Source organism: Bos javanicus, chromosome 1 (assembly GCF_032452875.1).
Source record: "Bos javanicus breed banteng chromosome 1, ARS-OSU_banteng_1.0, whole genome shotgun sequence".
In the NCBI taxonomy this organism is placed as follows: Eukaryota; Metazoa; Chordata; class Mammalia; order Artiodactyla; family Bovidae; genus Bos; species Bos javanicus.
The window spans coordinates 143792129-143812404 of record NC_083868.1 but is presented as its reverse complement, the minus strand read 5'-3'; the positions used below and the strand labels follow the sequence as shown (position 1 = coordinate 143812404).

General features: G+C 52.8%; 1 protein-coding gene across 2 annotated transcripts in view; it reads right to left on the bottom strand.

The window, feature by feature from the left end:
• AGPAT3 (1-acylglycerol-3-phosphate O-acyltransferase 3) overlaps nt 1-20276 on the bottom strand; it is an 89053-nt gene that overhangs the window by 44628 nt on the left and 24149 nt on the right. For both annotated transcript variants that reach the window (XM_061422962.1, XM_061422935.1), the window contains exon 2: nt 19874-19935. The gene's annotated coding sequence lies outside the window, so the exon portion shown is untranslated. The remainder of the gene's footprint in view (nt 1-19873; nt 19936-20276) is intronic.

Here is a 20276-nt window from a genome sequence, read left to right as displayed (position 1 = left end):
ACTAGGAGCCAAGAGTCAAGTGGAAAGTGGACACATGGAGACACGCAGTGGTGGGGGCGTCATGCTAAGTGCCGGGCCCTGTACAGGCATTACTCACTGAAGGACCAGCATGCTGCTGCAGACTCCACAGAACACTGTCCCAGGGCTCCATGCTACTGGCAGAGCCAGGATTGGAAATCAGTTTGGCTAACGCAGCCTCTGAGCCGGTCGCTGTCCCCAGCTGCTGGCTGTACTCCAGATGCCCAGAGAGGAGCTGAGCTTGGCCTGTCCAGCAGTCCCCAGGGGCCGGGTGTCCTGGAGCTGGTCCACACAGCTCCACGCCTCAGACACTTATGAAATCTCAGCCCACCACCCTCTACCCTGGTTCCCCAAAGACACTGTCAACCCTGGTGCCCTGTGCTCAGGGCAATGGGCAGCAACAGGCGTTGGTCTCAGAGGAGAGGCGCTCCGGGTTCTCTGCCCTGCCTCCAGTTCTCAGCTGTCCGGACACCTCTGCCCCAGGAGGGCCTCTTGCTCACTGACTGGCTGCATTTATTGGGTTAACGGGTTGAGGAGAGGCCGCCCGCCCGCTGGGGAGGCCTGGCTGTTTATAAACAGCAGCCTGTTTATCCAGTGAGCTCAGCGCCAGAGCTGGGGGAGCACCCTCAACAAGGGACGCGTTGCCAGAAGTGCTCACCCACGACTCCCTGGCCCGAAGGCCTCTCTGGGCTCCCCTCCTCACAGGGTCCCCTAACCCGCACCCTATATTCCGCCCAGGGCGACCTCCCCGCTGACCGCTTAGACACGGAGCTCCTGGTGCTTTCCTGCAGCACGAAACTGGAAAGGGCGTGAGTTTCTAGGGCCTTCTCCACGGGTCCCGGAGGAAGCAGGGAGGGGTGGCGTCTGCAGCCCCAGCATCCCCAGAGAGGATGCTCTCACCAGCTCCAGTCTGCGTGCCCGGAGGGCCCAGGGCCACGTTCTGCTGGGAACCGGCCTCGGACACACAGGGTGGCACCGTGGCAGGCCACCTCCCACCCACACACACAGGGCGGCACCGTGGCGGGCCACCTCCCACCCGCACACACAGGGCGGCACCGTGGCGGGCCACCTCCCACCCGCACACACAGGGCGGCACCGTGGCGGGTGCCACCTCCCACCCGCACACCTGGAGGTTTTGTGTTTCACTCTTCAACCCGATCCGCCCTCCCACAGCTTTAAATACATGAATAAATACGTAAATAACAAAAATAATCCCCACACGTGAAAAGCTCCCGGGTAAACGAGCCGGCGGTGGCGGAGGCCCCAGGAAGGAGGCCAGTGCTCTTGGGGACCAGCTGACACCACGCCCTTCCAAACCACACGGGGCCCTTGGAGGACACAAGTTACTATGCAAACCAAACACGAGTAAACAGCCTGAGGCGCAAGCCCAGGAAAACCCACGGCCAGGTCTCCAGGGCCTCGGAGGAGCCCGGGACCTCCACCTCCTGCCTCCTGGGACCTCCAGCAGTGCCGTCTGCACAGCGGCAGTGACCCAGCGGTGTCTGTACAGGCTGATCAGTGAACACGGGCAGAGAGGCAAGCGTGGTAGGTGGCCCAGGATAACATGGGATCCACCTGCAAAGCCTTCCAAAGACTTGGGACCAGGCTCTCTGGCAGCCCCTGGCCACCTCAGGCATTCAGACAATGAGAACACACTTATTTTTCGAGGGGACTATTTGTCAGGCCTTCAAGAGGCACTTAAGAGTCCAGTGCTTGGAAGCACCTGTAGAACTACCTGCTGGTCCTTGAAGCAAGATGACAGCATAGGAAAAAAGGAAACTGGCATGTGGACAACTTTGGTTCATTAGGAGATAACTTTAAGCAGCCCAGTATTCTGCATGGACTTGAAACACATATGCACACCCCTCTTAGTGAAACTCTTGGTTTCCAGGAACTAGTACCACCCACTGGACACTCACCCACAAAGAAAGCTCCTAGGATGAAGGCAATTTTTAAACAAAATATAGTTTCAATCATGAAATCTGTTTGAACAATTATCGTGATTTTTAAAAACTCATATGAATCAGCTTGCTTTGTTCCTAACCATTTCAACTAAACCTGCTGTTAACATTTCTAACCTTCAGCTAAGTGACTGCCACATGTACACTGCAGCCATTCCCAGGCGGGCATGTACACGACCCTCACTCTGGTCTTCGTGATCTCCTGATGCAAGAAAACAGACCTGAGAGGCTGTGAAAGCCACGACACCGTGAGCATCAAGGCTCTTCCTGTGATACTTACAGATGTTGGGGCACAGGAAGAAGCCAGGTGTCTACACCAAGGACCTGCTCGAGTGACCGAATAGTTTACATCCATTCAGGGCAGCAGCTGGGCAGGGCTTGCTCACCCCTGCGTGTGCTGAGCGAAGCAGAGCAAGAATGCGACGGCACCACACAGACGCACTGCTCCTCGTGGCAGGATGCCCACCCCAGGGCAGAGCAGCGTCTCATAGGAAGAGGAGGAGGGTGCCAGGCTGGACCTGGACCTCCCACCTCCCCGGGCAGCACCAGGGGCTGGAAACCCAGTGGGGAGGGAACCAGGAAGTGGGTTCTCACCAGACACCAAACCTTCCAGCACCTTGATCTTGAGCTTCCAGCCTCTAGAACTGTGAGAAATGAAGGCCTGCTTGTGTCCGCCCCCAGGCTAGAGGAGTCTGTGGCAGCAGCCTGAGTGGCCTGAGCATGGTAGCGGGAGACTCTCGGGTCAGTACAAACCTCTCCTCTTCAAAAGCAGTGGGGACCGCGGACAGCACCATCTGGGATCAAACCTGGTCTTGGCACCACTGCGCTGCGTGCCCCTGAGAAGTGCACGTGGCTCCCTGGGCCTCCGTGTCCTCATCTATACAGTGGCAGTTTCTAAGTCACCAGGTTTCGAGCGACTCTTGCAAAGCACTTCGACCGGGGAGGTGGCAGGGGTGGGGTGGGGGTGGGCAGCCCAGGGCCCAGTACCGCTGGTGTCAGCGTCACTGCGTTCAGTCTGGTAAAGTCAGCTGCAGGGTGTTTCATTGTACAGATGTGGTAACCACATCACCCTTCTCCTTCTGAGGACACTTGGGTCACTTCCGACGTTTCTCCTTTACAAGCGATGCTACATTGAGCCTCCTTACATGGATCCTAGAGCCCTTGTTGAGTATTTCGGTTAGATAGAGTCCCCAGAAAAAAAGGCTGATCAAAGCGTAAACAGACTTGATATTTTAAAAGGTACTGCCATCTTAGTCCTCAAAAAAGCCGTAGCAGTTTCCACTCAGCCCAGTTGTGGACAGTGCTTTAATCACTTGACACGTGCCTTCCAAGAGGGTGTCTAATGGGACAAGAGAAACCACCTTCGAACACACACTTCTGTGCGCTCAGAACCTGGTCTCTGCGAGATGTGGGCCCTCGGTGGGACTGGGTATCCCCGCGGGCTGCGGTCACACTGGCCGCAGAGCCTGGCCCACACTCGCTCAGCTGCCAGTGTGCCCAGGACGTCCGTGCACTCCTGTGACTTTTAGCGTTCTTCCCAGCCCTGGCGTCTGGAGAGCCTGAGGCACCCCACTGCTGGGGCACCTGCCTGTCTCTGGCCCGAATCCGCTCCTGTTTAAGCCCCGCAGGCTGTCCCAGGCTCAGTTTACTGCCCTCGTCCCGGAGCCCTGCGGGTGACGGTGTGATGGCGAGCTGGCCTGCATCCCCCCTGCCGGGCTGACTCTCACGGGCCGACCAAGTGTGGCAACAGTGGAGCCTCATCCTTCACCGGGGGCGTGTGAACACAGCCAGACCGCCCGCTCCTCCTGGGAAAGCACAGGCTTCCACAGTTCCGAGGGCATGACCCCGCCTCCTGCACCACACCATGTGCTAGCCTCCAGGCTGTGGATGAACCGTCCCTGCCACCACCTAGGGCACAGCGGGTGGAGGGACACCAATGAGCAGGCTCGTCCCTGCCTGGGACGCCAGACTACTAGGAGCCTTCTCTCAGGGACCTTCCTGCCCATCTGTGATCAAAAGACGTCTTCTCCAATGGGCACACACATGCTATCAAGAGCCCACAAAGCTAACTACCCCCTCCCCAGTTTCTGGGGCTCAGATAGGAGCCCTCCGGTTCCCACCTGGATGCCCTAACTGTGGGGCCACCCTGGTGTCTCCTGATCTACTGGTCAGGCTCTGGGGCCCTGTGCAGTTGAACTTGCATTTTCTGACCACTGGGAAAACATGCCAGGCCTCCGGCTGCTCCCACCCCCGTCCTCTGAGCACGAGTGGTCTTGGTGTCAGCCTCTCCTTCCTGCCCCGACCTGCAGACTGCCCGTCCTCAGGCCTGCCCAGCCTGAGTGTCCTGGGGTGGCCCTGCCCTACAGTGGGGGGCTGCAGTCGCCCATGGGTGGTGGGCAAGTCTGGGGCTTAGAATCAGGAAGTCCGGCTTTGTAGGACACCTAAGTCACATTCAACAGATCAGTGACACGGCTGTCACTTTGACCTCCCCCGGTTCCACACCAGGCAGGAAAACGGGCTGCCATTCGTAAGCCCCTAGTGAACAACCGTTCTCGCTTCACAGTGTCTTGTCTCGTCGTGATGGGAGCTACAGTCTCGTCCTGCCCTGAGCACCCAGACACAAGGCATGTTTTCTAGACTTTGCAAGCTGGCTCACAGAACCAGCTCCATCAGGAGAAAGCTCTGACTCCCAACAAACACTTCACGTGCTCAGCGTCAGACTTCTCCAGTGACCCTGACCTCGAAGCGGGCTCCTGCTGTTTGTGCGTCCAGGAGTGTAGGCCTCCGGGGCACCTCCACAGCCCAGGCCTTGGGCCTCCCCACGGCTGGCACCTAGAGAGGCCGGGTACCTGGAAGAGCTCACCACTCCTTGAAACAATCAGATCAGGAAGTCATGGGCGCTGAGGCCAGGGGGAGTTCACAGGGGTAGATGACAAGATGCCCTGCCCAACACTCACCTCTGCCCGGTCCAGCCGACCAATGTCAGCTCCAGGGAAACTCAGCCACCAGCGAGACCACCCAGAATGCTTCTCTCAACTGTCTCTGTGTTTCTTTTGTAGCACAAAACCCACCACACCTAAGTACTTACTGGTCCAGGTTTATCCTCTCCACATCATAGCCCCTGGGCAGGGACCCACCCTCTGGCATCTCCCTGCTTCACACCCCTGATTCTGCCACGGGCATGAACACACCCTCACCCTTCAGAACAGCTTCCTCCAGCCCTTGCATGTTAACCTGACATAATCCCCAAGATATGGCTGTGGAGAAAGGCAGAAGTGACAGCCAATCACCGCCCCCCCCAACTCCAACCCCGCCCTCCCCTGCAGACTCAGAGTCTGTCCCAGGCAAATCAGGGAGGTGGCACCCCAGCAAGCTGGCACAGGGTGATACCATGAGCCTGGGGGGATCTTAAACTGCATTTAAAAAGTGAAAGGTAAAATTCACTTTAGTGATGTATTTTATTTAACCCAGTACAGTCAAAATGTCATCATTTTAACAGGCAATCAATATTAAGAAGGCAGTAATGAGATGTTTTGTATTACCCCTTCATCCAAGTCTTTGAAGTCTGTGTGTTTTTAGCTCTCATGGCTACTTAGTTTTCAAGGTCTGAGGCATCGCACATTGGACCGTCAGCTCTGCCGTTTGGTTACTTGTGTAATGTTTGTGGCAGATGAAAGCTTCTGATCACCCTGACTGGGAGACACTACAGACCCAGGAATCACTCAGCCATGACAGCCTGATGGAAGCAGGGTCAAGTGTGGTGCGCTGGAGGCAGACACAGGATGGGTGAACACAAGACCTCTGGGTCCCTGGTCCTTGCCTGTCTTTTGAAGCTCAGGGTGAAGACAGACAAACCATGAAAAATTTCAGCACATTAATGAGGAGCAAGTTCTCAAAATTGGAGGCCAGCAGAGGCGGGGAGGGACCCTGGATAGACCACTAACCCAGCCCCCTCTCCTGCAGCTGGAGCTCAGGGAGACGTGAGCCCACAGAGGGTACAGACTTGGAGACCTGAGATGCGTGGCCCTGACCTCCTGTCCCCTCTCCCCAGGAGGACTTGGAGCCTCTTCCAGAGGGAAGGAGAGAGGCCCTGTGGGGAGCAGCTCCCAGCCACCCTTACCTGGGCTCTGGGCGCCAGCCTGCAGGACAAGTCCCAAAGGCCCTTAAGTCCCACGAGGTGGCTTTTATCCTGCCCTCAGCCCCGCCCCGTTGGCGAGGCAGGAGCTCCTAGGAGGATGGGAAAAAAGATCCTGCCTCTTGCCTGTGCCTGGAGATGGGGGCTTTTCACCCATGACTCAGACTCTGTGCAAGCCAGGAAGGCAGAAGCAGCCAGGAGAGTGGTCTGGGACGGCGCTGCAGGGCCCAGGGGAGAGTGCACTGCTGCCACGGCTGCTGGCCTGGCCCCAAGTGCGGAGAGGAGCCAGAGACGTGGCTGCCTCCTTCTTTTTCTTATTTTCAGAGACTGGAAGCCGGGACTTGACCAGCCCCCACACTGAAAGAAGAAGTGCAAGTCCACGGTGAAGAGCCACCCACGTGCAGAGCAGTGAGGAGGGAGGACAGAGGATCCAAATTCAGGCCAAGGGTCAAGGACACACACAGTTCCTGGAAAATGACTGCTCTGCCAAGTGGCAGAAGGAGCTGCTTCTGTACCAACTGGACAGACATCCTGTCCACGGGCACAGGCCCAGCCAGGAAGGAGAGGGGACCAGTGGGAACCCCGTGTCTGGCCAGGAAGAGGGAGGTGGAGGCCACTGAGGGGAACTTGGGGGAAAGCCCTTTAAAAGGAAACGGCCCAGATATGCACTCTTCCTTCCTACCTGGAATGAAGATGAAATGGCAAGGTGGGGAGCAGCCTTCTTGAGACCAGTAGGTCACAACCAGGAGGACAGAAGCTGTGGACTGAGGAGTCAGAGTCCTGAGTCCCTGTGGCTCCATGGAGCTACCACCCCTGCTGTGGACTGTCTTACTATTACTATTAACAGGAGAAACACTGACCTGTGCTGATTTCTTAGAGCACCTGCGCAGGGGCTGAAGCTGCTCCCAGCAGATGTGGAAGTCTGGGGCAAAGGTGATTAAAGGGTAGATCTTGAGACTGTTACAAATTAACCTGATCAGTTTACGACTCTCCAGCAGTTCATGAATGTGGCTCTGGCTTCTGCACTCCCATTTCAATCCTGTCTACACTTGAACAGGGAGCTGTGGAGGCCGTGCCCAGCATGCACTGGGTTCTCACACTACCCTTCTGAGCACACACACCCGTGTTCTCTTGGCCTCACGTGTCCTTTCGCAGCATAAATGCCAATGACAGATGGTCCTCTCGGGGACAGTTGCATCATGGGTCCTGATGTCCCCACAGTGTTGGGAGGAGAGCAGAGGCTTGTGGTTAGAACAGGAGAGCTCACCCACCAGGGCCCAGCTGGGCACACAGCACCCTGGTCCCAGTCATGCCGACCAGGCCTGGGATCCATCCACGGCTGGAGGCTGGTCACCCAAGCAACTGCCTCCCCAGCCCCTCGCTGGAGCCCCAGGGCCCCCTTCACCCTGCAACCCCGCCCCCAAGGACAGGAGCCCCAGCCCCAGTCTCTAGGCAACACTTTACAACTTCTGCCACTTGCACAGGTTTTTGACTCTAAAAAGTCAAACGCAAGAAAACAATGTCTCAGACACCCTTGTACCCACATCACCAGGTCGCAGGGTGGGGTCTGAGACAGACCCCAAGTCCAAAAGGGCAGCTCCAGGGACCCGAACTATCAGCCTCGGACAGGCTACCGTTCACACAGACACATGTGCACATGCAGACACGCGTGCAAACACAGACACGCACACCCAGCCTCCGGCTCCTCACCTGCAGGAGGATGGCTGGTGCAGGCGCCCCCAAGGCCCTGGACCCCAGAGCCTGTGACTCCCCCCACCAGGGTCACAGGTGGTGTCTGAAGACAGGGTTGAGATAAGAGGCTCCTGCCAGGCCAAACCCAATCCTGGTGAAACACAACTGCCCTGGGCCACCCTCCTGGCCCAGGCATGTTCCCACACATTCCAGCTCGGAGCACAAGGCAGGATTAGCACCGTGCCCTCCCCACATCTCCCACGGCACTCAGCTGCGGCTGGGGGCTGGCGCACTGCACACCTGCCTCCCACCTTCCCTCCTCCTCCACACATGCGTGTGCACCACACGCATGCCCACAGATACATCCCACATGTGTGTGCATCATGTGCATCCCACACGCGCACACACACACGTGTACCCATACGTACCCCACACGTGTGCACCACACATGTGCGCGCACACATGGGTGAACCGCACACACCCACAGATGCATCCCACACATGCATCCCACACATGCACCCACTCACCCCCCTGCAAGCCAAGCTGCTCTCTGCCCAGTGCTGCCACCCAGCCCACCCCTTCCCGACCTTCACTAGAGTCCCCCGCCAACCTGAGTCAGCTGGGGCCTCCCTGTCCAGCAAAGGCTGTGACCATGCCAGGCATCTGCTGGGGGCCCCAATGAACCGAGAACAAATCCCCTACCCCCTGGCTGCTGGGCCTGCCGTCCACACACCCCCCACTCCCCACCAGCTGCACTGTGTCCACCAGCTGTCCCTCCATCCGTCTGACCCTCCTCCAGCCCACTCCTGCTGGGGCCCACTGTCCCCTGCTGCCCCCCTGGGAGGGGCTGTCTGTTCTCCCGCAGCATTCACCCCACCTGCCACCCTGCCACACCCCCAGTCAGGCTCCTGTCAGCAACTGTCACCTGGCATTTTGGTGTTCATCTGTTTATTGCTGTCGCCTCAGCCCCCATCCCACCACTGCCCACTGGAATGCAACCCTGGAAGCTGGGAAGGACCCCTAGAAATTGGCGAAGGACAGAGGGTCCCAACGTGGGTCTTTAGCACATTTCATGTTTCTCTGTGTCGCCTCCCCCAGGAGCCTCTAACCCCCCAGGAGCCTCTGCCCTCACCAAACAGAGGTCTGCAGGCTGCTCGCCCACCCCTGACCCGAGCAGCACAAGGGACGTGACTGGCCCTTCCCTGCAGTTAGCGACTGTTGAATAAGATCTCAGCTGAACCTGTTTCCAGGCTCAGTGCTTCACCCTCCCCACTGGGCGCCTGACCTCTGGCTGGGATGGCCCGTCCTAGGGGGCCTGGGCAGGTCCACGGTCATGGTGGCCAGGTCCTCTCCAAGCTGACAAACCCCAGTGGACACCAACGGCCCATACCCACAGAGCAGCAGACCCTCCCAGCAGCCACCGGAGCCCAGACCAGGGCCTGTTCCGCAACCACTGACAGGCAGGTTCTTTATAAGCAACCTGACTTCTAAGACAGACAACACATGTCGCTGGTTACAGCATTTTTCCAGTGCGTATGACACGAAGTACCTACAGCAGAGAGGAAACATCCAAATGGTCCTCCCTGGCCCCCAGCTCACTGGCACCAGCCACCAATGCTCCCTCCTTCCTCGGGCTTCAGCTCCTCACACCCAGATCCTAGGGGAAGGATTCTGGTTTCACCTCAAACAAAGAAGCCAACTTTCTCACAATGACCCACCAAGTGTTCGTTAAACCTTCACGAGAGCGGCATCAAGACACAGAGGTATCCTCACACCTGCACCTTCTGCTGACCTCCCAGGATGTCCCCCCACCCCGCCCCGTGCTCTGGGACGTTCCCCACCACATCCACCCAGCACTGTGGCTGTGGGACATGCCTACCTCCCCCGATACCCAATGGCCCATCCTGAGACTCCAGAGGTCGGGAAACGATAGGCAAGATCCCTGGAGACTCACTCAGAGAACCAACCACCTGGGGCCAGTTACTGATAAACAGAAGCACAGCCGACAACTGAAAAAAGCTGTCAAGGTGCCAAACAGTGGAGCTGCTGCAAGGTCCTTCACTGCCCCGATAAAGCCAAGTTCCTGGTGTCCCCGGCATCCCTGAGCCCCACCCTCACAAAGGAAGCCACACACACACACACACACACGCATAAGCCAGTGCAGGAGCTGCCACAGGAAGGGCCCTGTGCTCGGGGGTGTGCGAAGCAGGAGTGTGGTGGCTGTGGTTGGTGACCAGCAGGGACTTATGCACCCGCTGGGCTGCTGCAATAACTGTCAGCATCTATGGCAGAGAAGGAAGGGGATAAAAAGGCCAGCTGACGGTCCTGGGAGGCCAGGGGCGGGGAGTGAGGAGCAGGTGGGGAGCGCCACAGCTGGGGCCCACGTGCCCTGTTGCCCACTCCAGTGTCACCCCTGGGGCTCCCTATCCCTCATTTGCAGATGATGCCCAGAGCCTGTCTGGTCACAGCAGGGACTCTGAGAGGGCACAAGGGCAAACACCCGGCATGGCACCGCATGTGCCAGAGAGCGGGCGTGAAAACACCGTGTGCCCAAATCCTGGTCCTCAGGTTTTCACATTATTTGAGACGTGAATACGCTCTGTCTCCGTCTCAGGCATCCCAGAGTCAGAAGGATGGGTACCATGGGGAGGAGTGAGTTGAACAGGTTCAACATGCAAAATTCAAGAGCAGGCGGGAAAGCAAAGGAGAAGGATGGTAACGAGATGATTATGAGCAGGAAGTCCAAGCTCGTCAGTGATCGTGACAAGCATACACAGCAGTCTACAGGTCCAGTCGCGTGCTACACCACAGGAGATAAGCAAAGCTAAGACACAGTACCACAGAAAGACAGAAACTGCAGGCAAAGGAAAGACACACAAACACCCACAGGAAGAACGCTGGCCTGAGAGAGTAAGATCGAGACACAGACTAGGAGCCGAGAGAGGTCCTGGAGCCGTGAAGAGGGTTGGCACATGGGGACAGGGGGCTCTGTGCCCAAGCCTGTGCCTGCGACAGGACTGGAGGCCGTGCCCGGGCCACCAGAAGGCCCAGCGAGGGGCTGCAATGTGCTGCAGGGGACAGAGGAGTCCGAGCACAGGGGGCTGACCCGACAAGACACGCTGTGCGCTCAACAACCAGGCAGGGCAGGGGAGGGTGTGGAGGAGGCGTGGCAGAAGCAGGGTGATCCCATCACTCCACGAGCAGCAGCAGGTACACCGAGGCGGCCCGGGTGTGCAGGGCGGTCGGGAGCAGGTGCCAGGGAAGGGAACGGCGGAGGGAGGAACAGGGAGGGAGGCCACAGGGCATCTTACTGTCGCTCTCAGGAGAAAAACAATAGACATTATCTGAAAGGAGGGGACTCTGGATCTGACATAAATCTGCTCACACCTAGGTAACCACTAATGCCAAGAGCACTTTCCTGACTGTCAGGTCAGCATCACCAAACACAAAACGAGATACTAGAAAGGCCAAGAACAGACACCACGAAGAGAACAGGGGAATGTGTCTGTGTATGGGTACCATTCCATCCGTATTCACCCCCCAAATACATAGAATACTGACGGCATTAATCCAAACACATGGGTCAGGTCAGCACAAATGGATGAAGATCACTTACACAAAGGGAAGCATTTTCTTGCGAGTAGCACTGAATCATACATATTACCATATGTAAAATAGGTAGCCAGCGGGAATTTGCTGTATGAAGCAGGGAACCCAAATCTGGTGCCCTGTGACAATTTAGAGGAGTGGGATGGCGAGGGGGGCTCAAGAGGGAGGACACATACGTATACCTATGGCTGACTCATGTTGATGTATGGCAGAAATTAACACAACATTGAAGTTATTCTCCAATTAAAAATAAAATTTTTCAAAAGTTCAGCTCTGCTAGGTATAAGAGAATAGTTCAACCAAAACAGTTCAGCAGGATTGAAAACAATGAATAAATATACATGAGGAATGCTCAAAAAATAGGGTCCAAAATCTTGATATTGGAGAAGAAAATGTCAGGCAAGTGAAATTAAATGACACAAAGCAGGACTATTTATAATGCTAGAAACTAAAATTCTCAAGGGAGATGTAAGTTTAGATCTACAGACCAAGCAATGCAGCTTCACGTTTCAGGAAGCAGAAATCACGGGGATACCACAGAAACAAATCAAAGCATCTCCTGGTAATAGGAGATGTCAGTACATTGCTCTGAATCCAGGAAAGAATAGTGTTTCAGAACCAAGAGAGACCTCAGATTATGCCGCCCGTTGATGTGCAGCTGGAGGACAAGCAGCCAGGCCTGTACTTGATAAGACAGGACGCACTTTCTCTCAGCTGCTTACAGAAGCGTTCACAAACAGTGCCCATGAATTAAGCAACGAAGACATTTTCAACCAATCCTAAACAGGAAGTAAGATGCAAACAATATTGCCTAGAAATGAATAACAAAATCAGGAAACAGAAAAGGCCTGCTCCCTTGCCCCAAAATGTCAGTGTTCTCCCCTGACAAGTTACTCTCCAGGGAAAGTAGAGACCCCAACTGCAAAATTCCTAGAAAACACAATGAAAACGAAAGCAGTACTTAAGAGGAAAATTTATCACATTAAATACTTTAAATCTTTAGAAATGAGAACATGAAAATAAGAGAGTTAAGCCTCCAATTCAGAAAGTTATAAGAAAATTAAAAAGTAACTGAAGGAATTAATAAAAGTAAAAGCAAAAATGAGTTAGGAAAAAAGTATTCTAATTAATGACTAAAGCTTAAAAGCTGGTTTTGGAAAAAAATCAATAAAACAGGTAAGTTCCCTATAGCAAGAAAAATAAACTAAGGAAAGGCAGAACGCACAAAGAATGCACAAAGAATGAGAATAACCATCAAAAGAAAATAGAGTTTTAAAAAAATCATGGAAATAACTGTACATCTCTATGCAAATAAACTTGAAAACTTGGGTGACATAGAGAATTTTCTAAGAGAAAATTTTTTTTTCTTTATAAAAACAGTGACCACAGAAAAGACAGAAAGTCTGAGCAGACCTAATTTTATAGAATTAAAAATTAATGAAAGATACCAAACCCAGATGACTCAGAAGAGAATTTTACCAACCCTGTAAGATTAGATTGTCTTAACATAATCTAACCTTCTCCAGAACACAGAGAAGGAAATTTCCAAGTGCCTTTTTATGAAGGAAGTGTGACCCTGAATTCACAATGTGAGAATGAACACAGAAAAAGGGGAATTTGTCTAAACAACGGTTCTCAGGAGTGATCTGGGAAGCCCAGGGGACCCTAAGACCCTGTCGTGGGATCAGACTCATCTGTTTTCCAAGCACATTCTTGGTAAAGCGGAGTTTTTGTCACTAGCTCCACCAAACTGCACAGTAAAGCGAACTGAATGCAGAGCCAGATAGTTCAGTCCAGTCGCTCAGCCCTGTCTGGCTCTTTGCGACTCCATGGAGAGTAGCACACCAGGCCTCCCTGTCCTTCACCATCTGCAGATACTTCAGGGGTCTCCTATTGGGTCATATGCTTGAGAGATCTACTACATTGTAGTAATATAAATTTACAAATAGCTGAGGAAAGAAGAGAAGCAAAAGGCAAAGGAGAAAGAGAAAGGTATACCCAACTGAACACAGAGTTCCAGAGAATAGCAAGGAGAGATAAAAAGGCCTTCTTCAATGAACAATGCCAAAAAGAAGAAAACAATAGAATGGGAAAGGCTAGAGATCTCTTCAAGAAAACTGGAGGTAACAAGGGAACATTTCATGCAAGGATGGGCCTGATAAAGGACAGGAACAGTAAGGACCTAACGGGAGCAGAAGAGGTTAAGAAGAGGTGGCAAAAAAGTACACAGAAGAACTATACAAAAAAGGTCTTGATGACCCAAATAACCACGATGGTGTGATCACTCACCTGGCGCCAGGCATCCTGAAGTGCGAGGTCAAGTGGGCCTTAGGAAGCAACACTGCGAACAAAGCTAGTGGAGGCGATGGGATTCCGGCTGAGCTGTTTCAAACCCTAAAAGATGATGCTGTGAAAGTGCTGCACTCAATATGCCAGCAAATTTGGAAAACTCAGCAGTGGCCACAGGACTGGAAAAGGTCTGTTTTCATTCCAACCTTAAAGAAGGGCAATGCCAAAGAATGTTCAAATTACCATATAATTGTGCTCATTTCACATGCTAGCAAACTAATACTCAAAATTCTCCATGCCAGACTTCAATAGTACGCAAAACAAGAACTTCCAGATGTTCAAGCTGGATTTAGAAAAGGCAGAGAAACCAGAGATCAAATTGCCAACATCGGCTGGTTCATCGAAAAAGCAAGAGAAACATCTACTTCTGCTTCACTGATTGTGCTAAAGCCTCTGACTGTGTGGAACACAACAAACAGTTGAAAAATTTTAAAGGAAAGGGGCTTCCCTGGTGGCTCAGATTGTAAAGAGTCTGCCTGCAATGCGGGTGACTTGGGTTTGATCCCTGGGTCCGGAAGAGCCCCTGGAGAAGGAAATGGCAACTCGCTCCAGTATTCTTGCCTGGAAAATTCCATAGGAGAAGACTGGCAGGCTACAGTCCATGGGGTCATGAAGAGTCATACACAACTGAGCAACTTCCCTTTACCTATCTCCTGAGAAACCTGTATGCAGGTCAAGAAGCAACATTCAGATCCAGACATATTACAATGGACTGGTTCAAAATTGGGAAATGAGTATGTTAAGGCTGTATGTTGTCACCCTGCTTATCTAACTTCTATGCAGAGTACATCATCTGAAATTCCAGGCTGGATGAATCCCAAGCTGAAATCAAGATTGCTGGGGGAAATATCAACAACTTAAGATATGTAGATAATACCACTCTAAGGGCAGAAAGTGAAGAGGGACTAAAGAGCCTCTTGATGAAAGTGAAAGAGGAGAGTGGAAAAAAAACTGGCTTAAAATTTAACATTCAAAAAACAGACGTCATGGCATCCAGTCCCATCACTTCATGGCAAAGAGAAGGGGAAAAAGTGGAAGCAGTGACAAGATTTTATTTTCTTGGGCTCCAAAATCACTGTGAATAGTCACTGCAGCCATGAAACTAAAAGACCCGTGCTCCTTGGAAGGAAAGCTATGACAAACCTGGACAGCATATTAGAAAGCAGAGACACTGCTTTGCCAACAAAAGTCCATATAGTCAAAGTCATGGTGTTCCAGCAGTCACGTATGGATGTGAGAGTTGGATCATAAAGAAGGCTGAGTACTAAAGAATTGATACATTCAAATTGTGGTGCTGAAGAAAACTCTTGAGAGTTCCCTGTACTGCAAGGAAATCAAACCAGTCAATCCTAAAGGAAATCAACCCTGAACATTCATTAGAAGGATTGATGCGGAAGCTGCAATACTTTGGCCACCTGATGCAAAGAGTTGACTCACTGGAAAAGACCCTGATGCTGGGAAAGATTGAGGGGAGGAGGAGAAAGGGCCAACAGAGGATAAGATGGCCGGATTGCATCACCGACTTGATGGACATGGGTTTGAGCAAACTCCAGGAGATAGCAGAGGACACAGGAGCCTGGCGTGCTGCAGTCCACGGGGTCACAAAGAGTCAGACACAACTTAGCGACTGAACACCACCACCAACAAGGAATATATAAAACAATATCTCTCTCCTCATTATATTTTTTTTCAGTTTTGGAAAATGTTGTTTTTCAGTGTCCAACTCTTTGCGACCCCATAGACTGCAACATACCAGGTTTCTTTGTCCTTCACTATCTCCTGGAGTTTGCTCAAATATAGTTTTTATTAAAAAATATTCTTTATGTTAACATGTAATGGGTTTATTGCTGCTCTTTTAAGTGAATGAATCATTAAATAAAATTTTTAAATGTTCTGTGCTACTGTGGCATTGCTGACATTTGGGACCTCTGTCATAGGGCTGCTGTGGGGCTGTTCTGTGCAGCACAGGACATCTGCCTTCTACCCACGAGACACCCGTAGAAACACCCAACACACCAGCGATGTCAACCAAAAACCTCTCCTGACATCACCAAATGTACCCCTGTGTAGAGGAAGGATCACCCTCAGCTGAGAACAATGGAAGTTATACCTTACAAAAGCAAGAGCTTCATATGGTCCCCAATAATTTTTTAAGAGTGTAAAGAGACCAAAACTTTGAGAACCATTACTCTTTACTTATGAAAATAAATACAAAACTTCCTTTAAAAATTAGCAAACAGAATCTCACAGCACATTAAAAAGACAACACAGCAGGACCCAGCGGGGTGTGCTCCAAGAATGCAAGGATGGTCTGACGGTTTGCTGTTGCTGTTTTGTTGCTAAGTTGTGTCCGACTCTTTGCAACCCCAAGGACTGTAGCCTACCAGGCTCCTCTATCCATGGCCTGTTACTTAACAGGTCAATCAGATGTGTGAACACAGACATATGCAATAAATATATCTTAGCAAACTGATTTCATCATGTAGTTAACGGAAACAAAATGTCATGACCAAGTTTGGTTTATGGCAGGACACAGGACGATCTACCACAGAAATTCAATTGATCTAATCATTGTCAATAGAGACTAAAAAAGAAAAAACATGATTATGTCATGAGCTTCAGGAAAAGCCCCCGATGACAGTGCCATCCATGACTGTTTAGGGACGTCCACCCTTGAGGCCCCTAATCCTCAGAGAGCTCACTGCAGCCTCCGTGATAAGACAAGGAAACAAGTAACAGAAATCAGGGTGAAAAAGAAGGAAACCAGCTTTCCTTCTTTTTAGACAATCATAACCCGTAGGTGATATGATTGTCTACAAAATCCAAGAAGCTCTTAAGGCAAGTTATCTGTGATAGCGAGGGATAGGTGGGCAGCTGGGCAGGGCCTCCCTCCTCCCGGGTCCCCTCGCAGCCAGTGGTTCCCTTGAGAGAAGCTCACTTTGCTGGGGGACCGGGAGGACAGCAAAGCAGCGCTGAAGCTGAGAAGGGGCCACAGGTGGACAACACAACCGGCACTCACAGGCCAGCCTCTGTCTAGCACCCACCTGCCTTGGCCCTGGGGTCCCTGTGCTTCCAAGGACATGCTTCTGAATGTAAATTAACACACAAGCCAGCGGGAGACCACTTCAGGCAGGCCGGAACCGAGTGTGGAAAGGCAGCTCCAGACCTGACGCCCGTCCCTGGGGCAGCCAGACCCCTTGGAGCAGAGTGAGCTATGTGGGTGCTCAGGCTCCGCAAGGGCTCCAAAGGACTCTCTAGCCTCGGCTCTGTTCACCAGGAGACAAGGGGCTGTCAGGCAGACGGTGTCTCGGGGACACCGGGCCTCGTGGTGGAGCAGAGTCAGACCAAGGCCTCCGCCTGCTTGTGCCTCTGCTGTGCTTGCTCTTTATGTGCTGGAAGGACACGGCTCTGTTACTGGACTCTGGTGACCAGCTGAACGTAACCACGTGTGCACATACCCTTACATGTGTCCCAACGAGAGGAACACAGTGTGGAATGTTCCAAAAAACAGACGCTCCTGGGTGGCAAGGGAATCCGGCCTAGGCCACTGTTCTTGTAGAGCCTACCCCACCCCACCCCCAACCTACAAACAGCACCAGCCAGGGGCTCTACACGGGCAGGGGGCAAAGTCTACCTTCCAGCAGGGGGGGCGGCCTGGGCCAGGCAGGGCCGCTCACACTGACGCAGTGTCCGAGAGGGTGAGCCTTGCTCTCTGCCAATTGTGCCCACTGCGCTCACCCGACCCCCTTCACCCAGCCCCTGAACAGAAGGATGAGCACGCCAGTTACACTTTCTGAGAAGACACACATATCTCAGGTCATGAAAGCACACTCTGGGTCTAGGAAACTGAAAACCAGAGCCAGGCATCACGCTCTGGAATCATCAGCCAGACTTCTTACAAAGCTTGTGTGTGTGTGCGCACGTGTGCACATGTTTGTACGTACATGTATGTCCAATCATGCTCTTTAGAACATGCATGAAAGAGGCGGCTACGTCTTTTTAAACAAGGTAGGTTTGTGTATGCTAAAAGACCCCAAGCAGGTTAAAATCAAGTCCCACAGACAGACGTCATGACACATAAACGTTTTCAGAAACTGCATAAGTGTTCTCATGTGTATGTTGACAAGTTCTGGAAGGATAAAGCACAAACCATTTACAGTGTCGGCTCCCTCCAGGAAAAAAAAGGTGGGATTTGGGATGGAGGAAAGAATGAAATTTTGATTACTTATTAGGTTTGGTTCTGTGTTTAATTTTTACAAGCATACATCACTTCTTTAATTAAAATGTAAATATTAACAAAAAGTTATCTGCTGGTTTATAAAGCTCCAATCTTATGTCTTTGCAACCATTACAAGGCCTAATCAATTAGGCTGAACCTGAATAAGATTGTGTTTAAGGGGAAAAGCTTGCCCTGCAGGACACCAGCCTCCTCCAGACACAACTTGGCCGGTCAAAGTCTGAGCCCTTTGCGAGTCCCCTCGTGTCTCCTTTAGAACAAAGAGGACCTGTCCCCAAACATGGCCGAGTGGGGGGGCCTCCCACCTTATCTGCCCTCGCAGCCCCTCCCTCTGCACCCCAACCCCCCCACCCCCACCCCAGACTGAGTTCTGAGATCCACGTGGGCCATGGGAGCAGGCAGGGAACGGCATTGTTTCAGCATCAGTACCTAAGAAAGACTAAAGAAAACCTTCTAATCACCTTAAAACTTGTAAGCAAAGCTAATGGAAAACTCGTAGGAGCTAAAACTGCAGTAAGCTACGTAGGAGAGATGTTGTGTTTGTTTTACCATTCATCAGTGGGCGGGGCGGGGGTGCAGAGCCAGAGACCATCATTGTGCCTGGGGCCGTGTGGCAGGTGGGGTGCTTCTCATGACCACTCAGGCCCCAGGGCCCGAGAATCCACGCAGCCAAGGTCTGAGCGTGCTCCCGGCTTCCCGCAGGGCTGGGCCAGGACGCCATGACCAGCACCAGAGTCCACCAGGGCATGGGAGCAGGAGCGGCAGGGACAGGACCACACACCCCTGCCCTCAGAGCAAAGCAATCATCGTGATCCTGTGTCCTTCTCAAAAAACACAGGTAAGACTCGCTGTTCACAGATGGGAAGAGGATTGAATGATGAGGGTTTTTTTAAGTGCTCAGCTAGGAGCCGACTTGCAGGAAAACAGAGGGAAGAGTGACTGATGAGCCCCCTGCTCCCACCCTTGTCCACCTGCCTCCTCTCTCCACTCATCACACCAGCACACCGTGGTCTATAACTGCCATTTCTCTGATGACTAAGTCGCACATCTTTCCAGATGTTTATCGTTATTAGACACTCGGGTACCTTTTGAGAGGTGCCGGTTCAAGTCATAAACAGACGATTTGCTTTAACTTTCAGCACTGATGAGTACCAGCTTATTGTGGTGGGGGGGTGGGGGCGGGGGGTGCTGTATCTTTCCTGTTTCTAAAAACTGTTTCATTGTATGCAGGTAACTGAACGTCGTTTCTTCTTGTAAATGCTGAGTTAATCTTGTTGGGTGCTTGGTTATCAGTCTGATCTGGGAATTGTCCAGTAGCTGAAGAGCACTGAGTCTCTGACTGGCTGCTCCTCTTCCCGCTCCTGTTCCCAGCCCTCAATGGCTACAGAACTTGAGGCCCCGTACCCAGAAAGAGGGAGACCAAACTGACTTCCATCTCTGACCTCCCCAGTTCTGTCCTTCCGGGAAAGGCCTGGCTGATGATGGGTGCCGTTGGCCACTCTCCCCCAGAAACAAAGCAGTGCTGACGACACACGGCTGCCGTGCACAGAGCAATGTGCTTCGCTGATCAGAAAGCTCTTGGTGCCCCCCACAGCCCTGCTGGACTCCTTCAGGAAAATCAACCAGCAATGCGTTAAGGCCCAACTGTGCCCACTCCGTCCCTTCAGTGTCACTGAGGCTGGGCCAGCGAGCCTGGCTCTCCAAGCAAGGAACTTCTGTGTCTGCCAATGGAGCCAGGTCCAGAGGACTGGGGTGGGACCCTGTCTGGCTGGGACTGCTCCAGGGGACAGAAATAAACACACGCACACACACAACCGCACATGCGCACACACACGCGGCTAAAGCATCAGGCACCTCCCTCTCTGGACTCACCGAGGCCCAGGGTCAGCAGGGTCAGCGGGAGAATCGTCCTCGGAGGTTTCTAACTTCAAGGCCTGAAAGTGAAAGACACAACACAGGATAGTTAGGCAGGATTAGAAAAACGCCAGCGAACGAACTACATGCTGTTACCCTGATCAAAAAAGTGCACGTCAGGGAGGCGGACGGTTATGAATGAACTGATTTCCTGATGAACTGAACCGTCCGCTAACTGAGGCAAACACCAGGGACACAGCCTCGCGGGGCCTTTCCGAGAGCTGCTACTGTCCTCTGCCTTCTAAGGAGGCCTGACAGATGGCCCATAAATGAACATACCCAGAGAGAGGCAGAGCGCACACCCCAGGAAGGGCTGCAAAGCAATTTCAACCTCCATGGGGGGCTGGCAGGAGCAGCGGAA